General features: G+C 33.1%; 1 protein-coding gene across 3 annotated transcripts in view; it reads left to right on the forward strand.

The window, feature by feature from the left end:
• The first annotated feature begins 754 nt into the window (after positions 1–754).
• Positions 755–13,921, forward strand: part of LOC145263666 (thyroid peroxidase-like) — a 412,282-nt gene continuing 399,115 nt past the window's right edge. For all 3 annotated transcript variants that reach the window (XM_080120540.1, XM_080120538.1, XM_080120542.1), the window contains exon 1: positions 755–892. The gene's annotated coding sequence lies outside the window, so the exon portion shown is untranslated. The remainder of the gene's footprint in view (positions 893–13,921) is intronic.

Below are 13,921 nucleotides of genomic sequence, written 5' to 3' on the forward strand. Positions count from 1 at the left end.
TTTATCTGGATTTTTATATCTTTTAAACCTTTTTAATTTGTTTTAACCTTACCATTTCTTTTTTGAATCACAAGAATAAAAAACATTTAATTCTTTGAGGAACTCATGAAAAGTCTCTGATGATTTGCTTGAAATGAAACACGTGTAAGACGCTTAATTTAAACAATATGAATGTGAATTAAGTGTATATTCCTGTGATTTTGAAACGTTTAGTAGAAGCATATATATATATATATATATATATATATATATATATATATATATATATATATATATATATATATATTTATGAGGGAGAGATATATAAAGATAGAGAGAGATTAAGATATGAGAGAGACAGAGACAGTGAGATTAAGTGTGTGTAATTTATAGGCAATTGCTTTCAATGTGACTAGACGTGAGAAATGTTTTTACACTAAGATTCGAAATCTGACCGTCAGATCACTAGTCATTGTGATAGTACACAACCCTACCCCTAACCCTGGCAGTAAAAAATGTTTACGCATATTCGTTTATGTTCACGCTACCAATTACAGAGAGATCTGTTCTAAAAAGAAGAATAATGCTTTACGCAAGCGGAAACCATTATTTCTCCTACTAGAGAGCTCAGTGGGAAGCACGTATATATTGCCAGCCACAGGCAGTGGTTTTCCCGAGTCAAAGAGAGAGAGACAGAGAGAGAGAGAGGAGAGAGAGAGCGCGAGAGGAGGGATAAGAAGACGAATATAGCTGGAGAGATCCATAAACAGTCTATTTTTACTTGATATAATTTCGCCAGCACCGATGCTCTTATTTCAAGTGCTGCGACAGACGTCACTGGTTCTCCGACGATCAACGGACTATTTCTATTTCTTTGACACTTTTCTCGACGACTGCGAAGAGAAAGACAAAGGTTTGTTAAAAATATTTTGTTTTTTTCTATTTTGATTTCATTTTTCTTCCGCCTTCTTTTATATATAGGAAAAAATTTATATTCTAATCATTAATATATAAACATTTAGTCATCACAAGGTCTAGGCCAACTTCTTGAGACTCATGTATAAGTCCTAGTACTGAGAAATATGGCGAGAAAAGGAGATAATTTGAATATGTTTAGAAGGCCATTCAAATTTGGATTCCCGGGATTACCATGCAATTGCCCAGTTTTGCACATCACTATTCTTCGCCTCTTGTTGTTGTTGTTGTTGTTGTTGTTGTTCTTCTTCTTCTTCTTCTTCTTCTTCTTCTTCTTCTTCTTCTTCTTCTTCTTCTTCTTCTTATTCTTGTTGCTGTTGTTGTTGTTGTTCTTATTCTTCTACTTCTTCTTGTTGCTGTTGTTGTTGTTGTTGTTGTTCTTCTTCTTCTTCTTCTTCTTGCTGTTGTTGTTGTTGTTCTTGTCGTTGTTGTTGTTGTTGTGGTTGTTCTTGTTGTTGTTCTTGTTGTTCTTGCTGTTCTTGTTGTTGTTGTTCTTGTTGTTGTGGTTGTTCTTGTTGTTGTTGTTGTTCTTGTTCTTGTTCTTCTTGTTCTTGTTGTTGTTGTTGTTCTTCTTCTTCTTCTTCTTCTTCTTGCTGTTGCTGTTGTTGTTGTTGTTGTTGGTGGTGGTGGTGTTGTTGTTGTTCTAGTTGTTGGTGTTGTTGTTCTTCTTCTTCTTATTATTATTATTATTCTTGTTGTTGTTGTTGTTCTTCTTCTTCTTGTTCTTATTGTTGTTGTTCTTCTTCTTATCATTATAGTAATATTGTTGTTCTTCTTCTTCTTTTTGTTGTTGTTGTTCTTCTTTTTCTTGTTGTTGTTGTTATTATTATTATTATTCTTGTTGTTGTTTTTGTAGTTCTTCTTCTTCTTCTTCTTCTTTTTCTTCTTCTTATTATTATTATAGTAATATTATATAGTAAAGATATTTATTATTTTTCCATCTAATTTACACACGTGCTTGTGGTGTGTACAGACATGCATCATCTGAAAAAGGCAAGTCACTTTTTTCTAAATACTCAGAGACATTAAGAAATATTAGAGAGTTATTGAATCAACTTGAGTTAGAGTGATAGAAATAGATAGACAGTTAAGAGAGAAATTTATGGCTCGTTCAGTTAATTATAAATTGAGGCGAATTAGAACAAAACAACATTTTTCAATATAAGTGAATCCAAGAACTAAAGCATGTATTTCGTATTATTCAGATGTATGGAAAACAAACGTTGATAAACTCACATTTATAATTTTTGAAAAGTTGATTGTGAGAAGTGATATTTGAATTTTTTCCTCGCGTGGGGAACAGGTAGGCCGCCATGGGGTGAGGGGAGTGTAGGGGTACTCAAATTTTAAATATTCACTCCCCCCTGCTACATATCTTAGAATCAACTTTTTAATACTATAAGCCTTTTTTTACTTAAATAAATTTAAGATAATTAGGCCTACATCGATGTGGACACACACACACACACACACACACACACACACACACACACACACACGCACACGCACACGCACACGCACAAACACATGCACGCACATACACAAATACTAACACAAACACCAACATACACATTAACACATACACCCATACAAACACAAACGCACACACACACATAAGCACATACCCAAACAAACACAAACACACACTCAAACACACATGCATAAACACACATACTCACAAAAACACAAACACACACACACAAACACACAAACACTCACACAAACGCACACACACACACCAACACATGAACACAAACGTACACATATGATTAATCTTGTTGAATTTCTATCAAACAACTTAAGATGTTCTCATTTGATTTTAATATTATTAAAACTATATTATGTGAAGTTTTGAATTCATCTTTTTTTTTTTTTTTTTTTTTTTTTTTTTTTTTACAAAGGCATCACCACATTATCAAGGCCCAGAGGCCACTCAAGGATAAGGGTTAAAGAGTGTACAGTAGAAGTTGGTCAATATAGTAATCATTAGTAATGAAAATTTGGTAAATTTAATAACTTATATGGAACGGCTCATCAAGAACTTATTTACTTTAGACTTGAACAAAACCATATTGTAGTCAGCCGGAAAGCAGGAAAACGGAAGACAATTCCACAGGCGTGCAGTTCTAAGAAAGAAGCTTTGTTCATGGAATCTACGTTTAGGTTTAGGCACAGATAAAGAGTGGGGGAAATTATTGATAGTGTTTACAGCTAGACGAGTGTTTCTTGTGAAAGTTTGGCGAGGGGGGACCATAGATTGAAGCTCAGTTGAACACTTTCCATGAAAATAACGATACATCAGAGACAAACTCGCAACATCTCTTCTGTGAGATAGAGGTTGCAAGGAGGAGAAAAGGACATCTCCTACGAGGCTACGAAGTCTATTTTGAACTCTATCAAGGCAGGACAAGTTCTTTCTAGCAGCTCCTGCCCAGATGTGGCAACAGTATTCCATCCTTGGACGTACCTGGCTCTTATATAGATAGAGAATAGCATCAGCAGTGAGATATCTACTGGATCGATAGAAAGATCCCACCATTTTTCCAGCGGCCTTGGCAACAGATTTGATATACGTGTTCCATTTAAGATCAGGAGTAATGGTCAAGCCCAGAAGCTTGTCAAAACTTGAGGCCTCCTGAAGACGAGAGCCATTCATTTCAATTGATGACAAATGTGGATTAGAATGTTGATGATGTAAAGAGAGAAGCTTGGTTTTAGATGCATTAAAAGTAACCAGCCACTCCTTTCCCCATTGTACTACGTGCTCAAGATCAGAGGAGAGAGAATTCGAGAGAACTTGCTCGTTTACTGTCTTAGATGTGGTACCATAAATGGTAGTGTCGTCAGCATAAATGTCTACAAATGATGTAAGGATATGATTTGGAAGATCATTAATGTAGATCAGGAAAAGAGTTGGGCCCAGGATGGATCCCTGAGGGACACCGGCATTAATATTGTGAGCTTCTGATTTTTGCCCCTCAACTACTACCCTTATGAATCTATCAGAAAGAAATGATTTAATAATTGAGAAGACTTTTCCAGCTATACCATAGCTAGCGATCTTATGAAGTAAACCTTTATGCCATACCCTATCAAAGGCTTTAGATATGTCAAGAGCAATTGCCCTAGAAAGATTGCCACCGTCTTCAATGATTTTATATTTATGTATATTTTATGTCGATGGATTTTAATTTGTACACTTTCGCAAAGTTTGCTGCACTAATCATTAGCTTCTCCTTTTGGTATTATTTTTGTATTGTTATATACTGCATCATTTTTATTGTTATATATTGAATCATTTTTATTGTTATATACTGAATCATTTTTATTGTTATATACTGAATCATTTTTATTGTTATATACTGAATCATTTTTATTGTTATATATTGAATCATTTTTATTGTTATATACTGAATCATTTTTATTGTTATATATTGAATCATTTTTATTGTTATATACTGAATCATTTTTATTGTTATATACTGAATCATTTTTATTGTTATATACTGAATCATTTTTATTGTTATATATTGAATCATTTTTATTGTTATATACTGAATCATTTTTATTGTTATATACTGAATCATTTTTATTGTTATATATTGAATCATTTTTATTGTTATATATTGAATCATTTTTATTGTTATATACTGAATCATTTTTATTGTTATATACTGAATCATTTTTATTGTTATATACTGAATCATTTTTATTGTTATATACTGCATCATTGAAATGCACACCTACATATAGATTTACAGACACATATTTGAATGGATCTCACTCTGAAAGCAACTTGCCCGCACCTCGACATGCACACCAGTAATAAGAACTACTTTGAAATCGAACACTTTTTGAATGGATGTATACAAGTTTAGTACATGGTAATAGGCTTTAATCGAACACAATATTATATCTATATATCTATAAAAGTAAACGTGTGTGTGTGTGTATCTGTGTGTGTGTGTGTGTGTGTGTACATTTCCCTACGCAGTAACTGTCAATTTTTAGTCTACAGACTCGAAATTTGATATACAGGGTACTGAGATTTGGGAAAATCGATGTGATCGGTATTTGGCCAGAAATTTGGCGATTAAGGGGTCAAAGTTCAACGATTTGACCTTTGAGAACTCTACCAAATTCCTCCGACAATTTTGGGTCTACGCACTTGAAATTTTAGATATAGGTTCCTTGGACATGGATCTAACTTAATAACTCGATTTGAGCCCAAAACAAAATTTTAAGGGGTCATAATAGGGGTCAAAGTTAAAAAAAAATTGACTTCTGCGGTCTCTTCCAAATTACTCAGACAATTTCTGGTCTAAATATTTGAAATTTTTCATAAAAGGTTATTCAGAGATAGGGCAAGCTTTTTCATCAGTTTGGGTCGAAAATTTTTAGTTACCAATATATAAATGTATGTATGTATGTATGTCTGTTTGCAGGTCTGCCTTAAACTTTTAATAGAGGCGACGGATTTTGCAAAGATCAATATCGTTTTAAAGTTCGATCTTTCATACGACAAATATCGAAAAATTGGCTAAAAATATTAATATCTTCCCCTTAAACTAGGCACTTTTCTACAGGGGGGAGGCATTTTTTTCGCCGATATTTTTAAAAGTTATCCTCTCCTTTAGATTGTGTAGCCTTAATTTAAAAAAAAAATGTCGCTTCGTGTTTGGCGGTGGTCGTAACAGCATAAACGTTAGGTTTTACCCCGTTCTTTTCCTCCTTTGCGGTATGGCTTTGAGCCTGCCTTCCTATTACCACTTATTTTATTTTATTTGCTCAACATACGCATTCAAACACCCCGGCAACGCCGGGCTGAAATACTAGTATATATATATATATATATATATATATATATATATATGAATTATGAAAAAACTAGCTCTACAAAACCCTGTTTCGTTTGCTCATTTTTGTCCATACGTCACATAATTTTAACACCCGGTTTCTGCAGTGCTATATCCTTCTTATACTCTTTCACGTTTATTTACCAGCAATGCTTAAAAAACACTACTTTCCCCTCATATATCTCTCTCTCTCTCTCTCTCTCTCTATATATATATATATATATATATATATATATATATATATATATATATATATATATACTTTTCCCTTATATATATATATATATATATTTAGTCATCGACATAGTCCTGTTTGTTGTATCACAACTCATCAGTGCCGCTAGACTAGCATCTCTCCCAAGCAGAGGACTGAATCTAGAACAGCGAGCCTCACATTTTCTCAGCCAATTAAGTAACGGGTGAGATTATTTACGACAGTGTTCAACCTAAAGAGGTGGGGGGGGGGGCTTAAAATATATTTGTAGTCATCGACATACAGGCCAGTTTCGTTGTAGCATCAGTGCCGCTAGACTAGCACCTCTCCTAAGCCGAGGATTGAACCTATATGAAGTGAAGCAACCGATGAATTTTAAACGAGGGTCATACAAGAGTGCTCAATACCAAAGTAGGGCAAAATATACCTTTTATGTTATGTTCCATAAGTACTTATAAGTCGCTACACATTCATGAGCCAGTTACAGGTAACTAGAGAACTCTTCAGGCGATACTGCTTATGCAAATTAGAGTCCGTATTAAAAATTGGAAAAAAGTTTCAAGCACAGGTGGCTTGTCACGTGATATTTAAAAATAAAATAAGCTAGCGGCATTTAATATAGTTGAAAAAATGAAAACAGAAGAAAAAAGTGAAAAAGAATAAAATAAAGATATACAAAATAACAAAAGAGTAACGAAAAAGAAAAGAAACAAGAAATAATACAAATACAAATAATAAATATAATAAGAATAAAAATAAAGATAATCGTAATAACAAAATAAAAAAAAATAGAACCATATGTTGCGGACCAGGATATAATAATCCTAATTCGCTACAAAAGAAAATAATGAAATGAATGGAAGGAAGGAAAAAAAAAACTCAATTGCTGAATAAAATAAACATGTCATTTATTTTCTGTTGAAAATAAATGGTTTAGGTGGAACACGTGTTCAGTTCAGTCGTTGACGATTACGCGCGTGAAAAAAGAGGAATAAAGTAGGGGGAAAGAGAAATGGCAGTCCAGCATGTAGAAAGAAAGAAAGAAAGATAGAGAGAGAGAGAGAGAGAGAGAGAGGGTTGACCTTCGGCCACGTGGAAGTGTCTTCAGGCCACAAGCTGTGGACGCGAACTTGTCTGGTTGACGAACCAAGTCAAAAGGGAAGAAAGAGGAAGTTGAACGTTGTTGTTGACTTTTATACTGGGGTCAGTGTTCTGACTGCGCATGTCTGGATTTCACTTAAAAGGAAGTCACGTTACCAATGTGTGCATGTTTGCGCGCACGAGCGTGCATGTGTGTGTACGTGGATGTGTATATACGTGCGTGTGCGTGCGTATGTGCGTGCGTACATGTGGGTGTGTGTATGTGAGGAAAAACATGTTCGAACACACACAATCTAAAACGCTACGGCAAAAGAAAACCGTAAATATGTCTTTATATCACAGTGGGCGGAAATATAGAAAGGCAAGCTTCAAGCAACAGTCAAGGAGAGGAGAAGAAGTCTGGTCAGACACTAGTGTCTGAGTTAAAATGTAGGTCAATGAGTAAAATCACCTTTACATACTTTGAGATCAAATTAATAATTTTGCTAGCGATAATATTTTTTGGTTAAAACTTAAAATTTTAATTATTATTTCTCTGTGATAAATACCTTTTATTTCTTTATGTAGCGAACACTTTAGTTTTTCTTAGGCTTACGTTTTATTTGTTTTGTAGCTAACCGTGTATTTCTTTCTGTTGCTAAGCCTTTATTTCTTTCTGTTGCTAACCGTTTATTTTTTTCTGTTGCTAACCCTATATTTCTGCTGTGGATAATCCTTTATTTATTCCTTTTATTTATACCGTTTATTTTTTCATTTGGCTATCGATTTATTTCTTCCTGTGGCCAATACTTACTGTCTTTCTGTGGCTGACACTTTACTTCTTTCTATGGCTGACCGTTTACTTCTGCACCTGGCTAAGAATTTATTTTTGTTGTTGTTGCTAACCGTTTTTTTTCTGTTTTTAACCCTATATTTCTTCCTGTAGCACACTTTTTTATTCCTATAACTAACCGTTTATTTCCACCTATAGCTAAGCTTTTCTTTCTTCCTTAGGCAAACCTTTATTTCTCCCTATGAATAACTCTATTTCTTCCTGTGGTTAACCCTTTATTTCTTCGTGTGGCTAACCCTTTAATTCTTTATGTGGCTAAAACTTTTTTTTTGCTTGCCCTTATTGTTTTTCTGTTAAAAACCCTTTACTTTTTGGGTCACTAACTCTTTATTTGTTCGCGAAACTGACCGTTTCATTCTTCCCGTAGCTAACCTTTTATTTCCTTGTGGTACTAATCCCTTATATCTTTCTGTGCGTAACCGTTTACTTCTTTCTGTTGCTAACTTTTATATCTTCCTTAGCTTAACCGTTTAATTCTTTCCGTTGCGTACTGTTTTTATCTTCATGAGGCTAACCGTTTATTTCTTTCTGTTGCTAACTCTTTATATTTCTTGAGGCTAACTGTTTATTTACATTATTTATTATTGTTGTTAACCCTTTTTCTATGTGCGCAACTCATCATTTCTTCCTGTAACTAACCGTTTATTTCTTCATATGGCTTAACCTTTATTCTTTCTGGGACTAACGCTTTAGTTGTTTTTGTGGCTAAACCTTGAGCTTTCCTGGGCTAATCCTTAATTTTGTTCTGTAACTAACCTTTTTATGGCTAACCGTTTCTTTCTTTCCTGTTGCTAACCTGTTATTTTGTTCTGTGGTTCACCGTTTATTTTTTCCTTTTGCTAAGCCTGTTTTTCTTCCTGTAATTAACCGTGTATTTCTTCATGTAGCTAACTCTTTATTTCTTTCTGTGGCTAACATTTTATTTCTTCCTGTGTAAAACCGTTTATATCTCTATGTGGCTAAATGTTTATTTCTTTCTGTGCCTAACCTTTTATTTCGTCCAGTGGCTAACGTTTTCTTTTTTCTTTTACTAACCGTTTATTTCTGTCTGTGGCTAAACCACTATTTTTTTTCTGTGGCTAAACCACTATTTCTTTCTGTCACTAACGCTTTATTTCTTCCTGTAGCTAACCGTTTATTTTTCGTGATACTTACTGTTTATATCTTACTGTGGCTAACCCTTTATTTCTATTGCTAACCCTTTTTTCTTGCTCTTTATACTCTTTATATCTTTATGTAGCTAACCATTTATTTCTTCTTGTAACAAACAGTTTATTTCATTCTGTGGCTAACCCTTTATCTTTTCTTGTGGCTAATGCTTTATTTTTCTCTTGTGACTGAACCTTGATTTTTTCTGAGGCTAACTCTGTATTTTTCCTGTAACTAACCGTTTATTCTTTCTTAGGTAATTGATGATTTTTTTTCCTGTGGCTAACCGTTTCTTTCTTTCCTGTTGCGAACCTGTTATTTCTTTCCGTGGCTAACTGTTTGTTTCTTCTGTCGCTAATCTAATTTTTCTTCCTGTATGTTATCGTTTATTTCTTAACGTGGCAAACCGTTGATTTATTTCTGTGACAAACACTCTATTTCTTCTTGTGTTTACCGTCTATTTCTTCCAGTGGCTAAGTCTTTATTTCTTTATGTTGCTAACTACTGATGCATTTCTTGTTGCAAAACCTATTTTGTTCCTGTGGCTAACTTTTTATTTATTCTTGTAACTAACCGTTAATTTTTTTCTGAGGCCAAATTTTTATTCCATCTTGTAACTTATGCTTTGTTTCCTTTTGTTGCTAACCGTTAATTAAATTTTGTGGATTAACTTTTATTTTTCCTGTAATTAATCGCTTTTTCTTCCTGTAGCTAACCTTTTATTTCTTCTTGTGGCTAACCGTTTAATTGATCCTATGACCAATCGTTTATTTATTCCTCTTTCTAAAACTTTATTTTTACTGTGCCTAACACTTGATTAATTTCTGTTGCTAAACCTTAATTTCTTCCAGTGACTAGCACTTTTCCCTCTGTATATAACTGTTTATTTTTTCCTGTAAATAACAGCTTATTTTTTTATTGTGACTAACCGTTTATTTTTTTCTTCCTGTTGCTTACCCTATTATTTCTTCCAATTACTTACTTTTTTATGTCTTCCTGATACTTACTCCTTAGTTCTTCCCGTTGCTTACCTTTTGTTTCTTCCAGTGCTTTTCCTTATATTTCTTCCTGTTGCTTACTTAAATGTTTTCACGTTTCTAATCTTTTATTTCTTTCTTCACAAAAGAATCCATTTATTTCTTCCTGTTGCTAACCCTTAATATCTTCGTGTTGTTAAACCTTTATTTCCTTCCGTTGCTTACACTTTATTTCTTCTCGTTGCTAACCCTTTATTTCTTACTTTTGTTTACTCTGTATTTCTTCCCGTTGCTTACTTTCAATTTCTTCGTGTTGCTAGCCCCTTTTCCAGTTGCTAACCCTTTATTTCTTTCTGCTGCTTGCCTTTTTGTTTCTGGCTGTGGTTTATCCATTTTTTTCTTTCTGTTGGTTACCCTTTTTTCCTTGTTGCTTAACCTTTATTTCTTTCTGTTGCTAACCCTTTTTCTTTGTGCTTGCCGTTATTTCTTTCTGTTGCTTAGCCTTTATTTATTCCCGTTGCTAACTCTTTGTTTCTTCCCGTTTCTAATCCTTTATTTCTTCCTTTTTCTTTCTATTTAGTTCTTCCCGTTTTTGTTGCTTACCCGTTGTTACTTTCTGTTGCTTACTATTTATTTTTCTTGTTGATTACCCGTTTTTTATGTCTGTTGTTTACGTTTTACTTTTTTTTCCTTTAAGTTGCTTACCCTTTATTTTTTTATTGTTACTTAACCTTTGTTACTTTCAGTTGCTAACCCTTTATTTATTTCTTTTGCTTACCCTTTATTTCTTTCTGTTGCTAAGTGTTTATTTTCTTCTGTGGCTAATCCTTTATTTCTTTCAATGCTTATTTTTTCCTGTTTCTAACCGTTTATTTCTTTTTGTTGCTAAGTATTTGTTTCTTCGTGTGGTTTAACCTTTATTTCGTCTTGTAACTAACCTTTTATTTCTTCCTGTTGCTTATCCATTATTTCTTCCATTTGCTTACTCATAATTTCTATAATTGCTTACGCTATATTTATTTCCCTTTGCAAACACATTATTTTTCCTCATGCAAACTTTTATTTTTTCTTTTTATCTATTATTTCTTTCGGTTGCTAAACCCCTATTTCCTCCTGTTGCTAACCCTTTATTTCTTCACGCTGCTTACCTTATATTTTTACCATGGCATTTCTTCCTGTTGTTTACTCTTTATTTCTTGCTTACTTTAAATTTTTTCGTGTTGCTAACCCTTTCTTCTAATTGCTATTTATTTTTTCTGTTGCTTACACTTTTTTTCATCCTCTTGCTTACCCTTAATTTCTTCCAATTGCTTACTTTTTTATTTCTTCCTGGTGTTTAAACTTTATTTTTTCTGTTGCTTTCCTTAATTACTCTTTATTTTTTCGTTTTTTTACACTTTAATTCTTCGTGTTGTTTAATGTTTATTTCTTTCTGTTGCAAACCCTATATTTCTTCCTGTTGCTTACCCTTTAGTTTTTTGTTGATTTTTTACGAAGGAATCTCCACTTATCAAGGGCTAGAGGCCACTCGATGAAAAGGGTTAAAGAGTGTACAGTAGGGATAATATCATACTAATCGTTAGTAGTGTAAATTTATTAAATTGGATTACTTAAGGGGAACGGCTCATGAAGAACTTGTTTACATTGGGCTTGAAGATGAAGTCAGCTAGAAAGCAGGCAAACGGAAGAGAGTTCCACAGGTGTGCAGTTATAAGAAAGAAGCTCTGTTCATGGAATTTATGTTTAGGTTTAGGCACAGATAAAGATTGGGGAAATTATTGATAGTGTTTTCAGCTAGACGAGTGTTTCTCATGAATGTTTGGCGAGGGGAGCACTTGCCGTGAAAATAACGATAAAGCAGAGACAGGGTTACAACATCACTTCTGTGAGAAAAAGATTGCAGGGAAAAGAAAAGGGCATCCCCTACTAGGCTACAAAGTTTATTTTGAACTTTGTCAAGGCAGGATAAGTCTTGCCCAGATGTGGCAATAATACTCCGAAATAATGGATTTTAATAAATGTAATTTCGTTTTAAAAAAGAACAGCAACTTGATTTTTCGGCCATTTTTGGCGGTGCCTAGGCTAACCGTATTTTTTTTATTGTAGGTAACTCTTAATTTCTTCATGTTGCTAATCATAACCCTAACAGTTTCTTTTTCTTATGGCTAACTCTTTATTGCATCTCAGGTATAACCCTTTATTTTTTATGACACGTAATCTTTACTTTTTACGAGGGATATTCCTTAATTATTTATTTTGAGATACATCGATATCTGACTTAAATCTTCCCTAATCTTTGACTGAGTAAAATAGTGAAGAAAATTTTTTCTCTCTAATCGACTACTTAACTATCATTACATTTTGTGTGTGTACCAAATAACTCTATCAATTTTTCACACACACGCACACACACACACACACACACACACACACACACACACACACACACACACACACACACACACACACACACATATAGATATGCATATATATTTTCTTACCCTACTCTCTCTATATATATATACTAGCAGTTCAATCCGGCTTTGCTCGGGTCCTATGTACTGTTCATAGCTTGCCCTACGTGTAAATACACTTTCTGTAAGATTTCAAATGTTTAGACCCAAAAATGTCTGAGTAATTTTGTAGAGGCTGCAGAATTATTTTTTTTTAACTTTGACCCTAATTTTGATCTCTTACTATTTATTATTTTGGTCTCAAATCAAAATAAAATATTTTACCCATACCCAAGTAAGCCACATTTAAAATTTCAAATGTTTAGACCCCAAATTGGCTGAGTAGTTTGCTAGACACTGCAAAGATCAATTCCTTTGAACTTTGACTTCTTAGCAAATTTTTGACTCAAACCGATTAAAAAACTTGTCCTATCCCTGAATGCACTATATGTAAAATTTCAAATGTTTAAACCAGAAATTAGCTGAGTAATTTCGTAGAGACCGAGGATGTAATTTGTCTCTGTCTTTAAAATTGGAGATAAGGAGTTTCTCGTTTAGGCAGAGGAGACATGGGGAGTTTAGGGATTTACATGTGCTAGATTTTCTAAGGATTTCCCATTTAATGGCTGGTGTAAGGTTATATATATATATATATATATATATATATATATATATATATATATATATATATATATATACATATATATATGTATATAAATTTGTGTGTATATATATATATATATACACTTACAAAGATTAAATGAGTATAATGTTTATTCCAATTAAATGATTAATTAATCTACTGACAAAACAACTTCAAAGAAAAATCATTAAATTTGAATTTTCAAATCGGAAATTATTATATAAAAATATCTAAAGAAACTGAAAGCAAGTGAAATTGATGCTCAATACCTATTGTTACAATTTTTAACAAGTCGAAGTTATCCGATTTTCCGAGAAAACTACTACCGCATCTTTGACTCTTTTGTATACAACTAAATTAACCTAAATATAGCTCACATTATCAACCTTTACGCTGACAGATGTATTCCAAAGTTTATAATAATCAGTTAATTATTTTGTGTATGAATCCTATACATACAAATATATAAACATATACACATACCAAACTGTATATATAGAGAGACTATAACTTTTTATTTCTTATTTTTGTTGGTTCATTTCTTGCTAGAGACACACATTCTTCCAAATGCCAAGCATCGTCTGCTATTAAAGTACTTTTTTATTGACCATTCCAAAAATGCAATGATTTTATTTTATTTTGCACTTGGTTTTTCACATAATTAAATTTTTTTTCACAAAACTTTGTTTCTAACCTTAGTATATTGTTTTTCGAGGTTCCATGTGTGACTGCATATCATACA

The sequence above is a fragment of the Euprymna scolopes genome, chromosome 39 (assembly GCF_053919585.1).
Source record: "Euprymna scolopes isolate OS-2025 chromosome 39, ASM5391958v1, whole genome shotgun sequence".
Lineage (NCBI taxonomy): Eukaryota > Metazoa > Mollusca > Cephalopoda > Sepiida > Sepiolidae > Euprymna > Euprymna scolopes.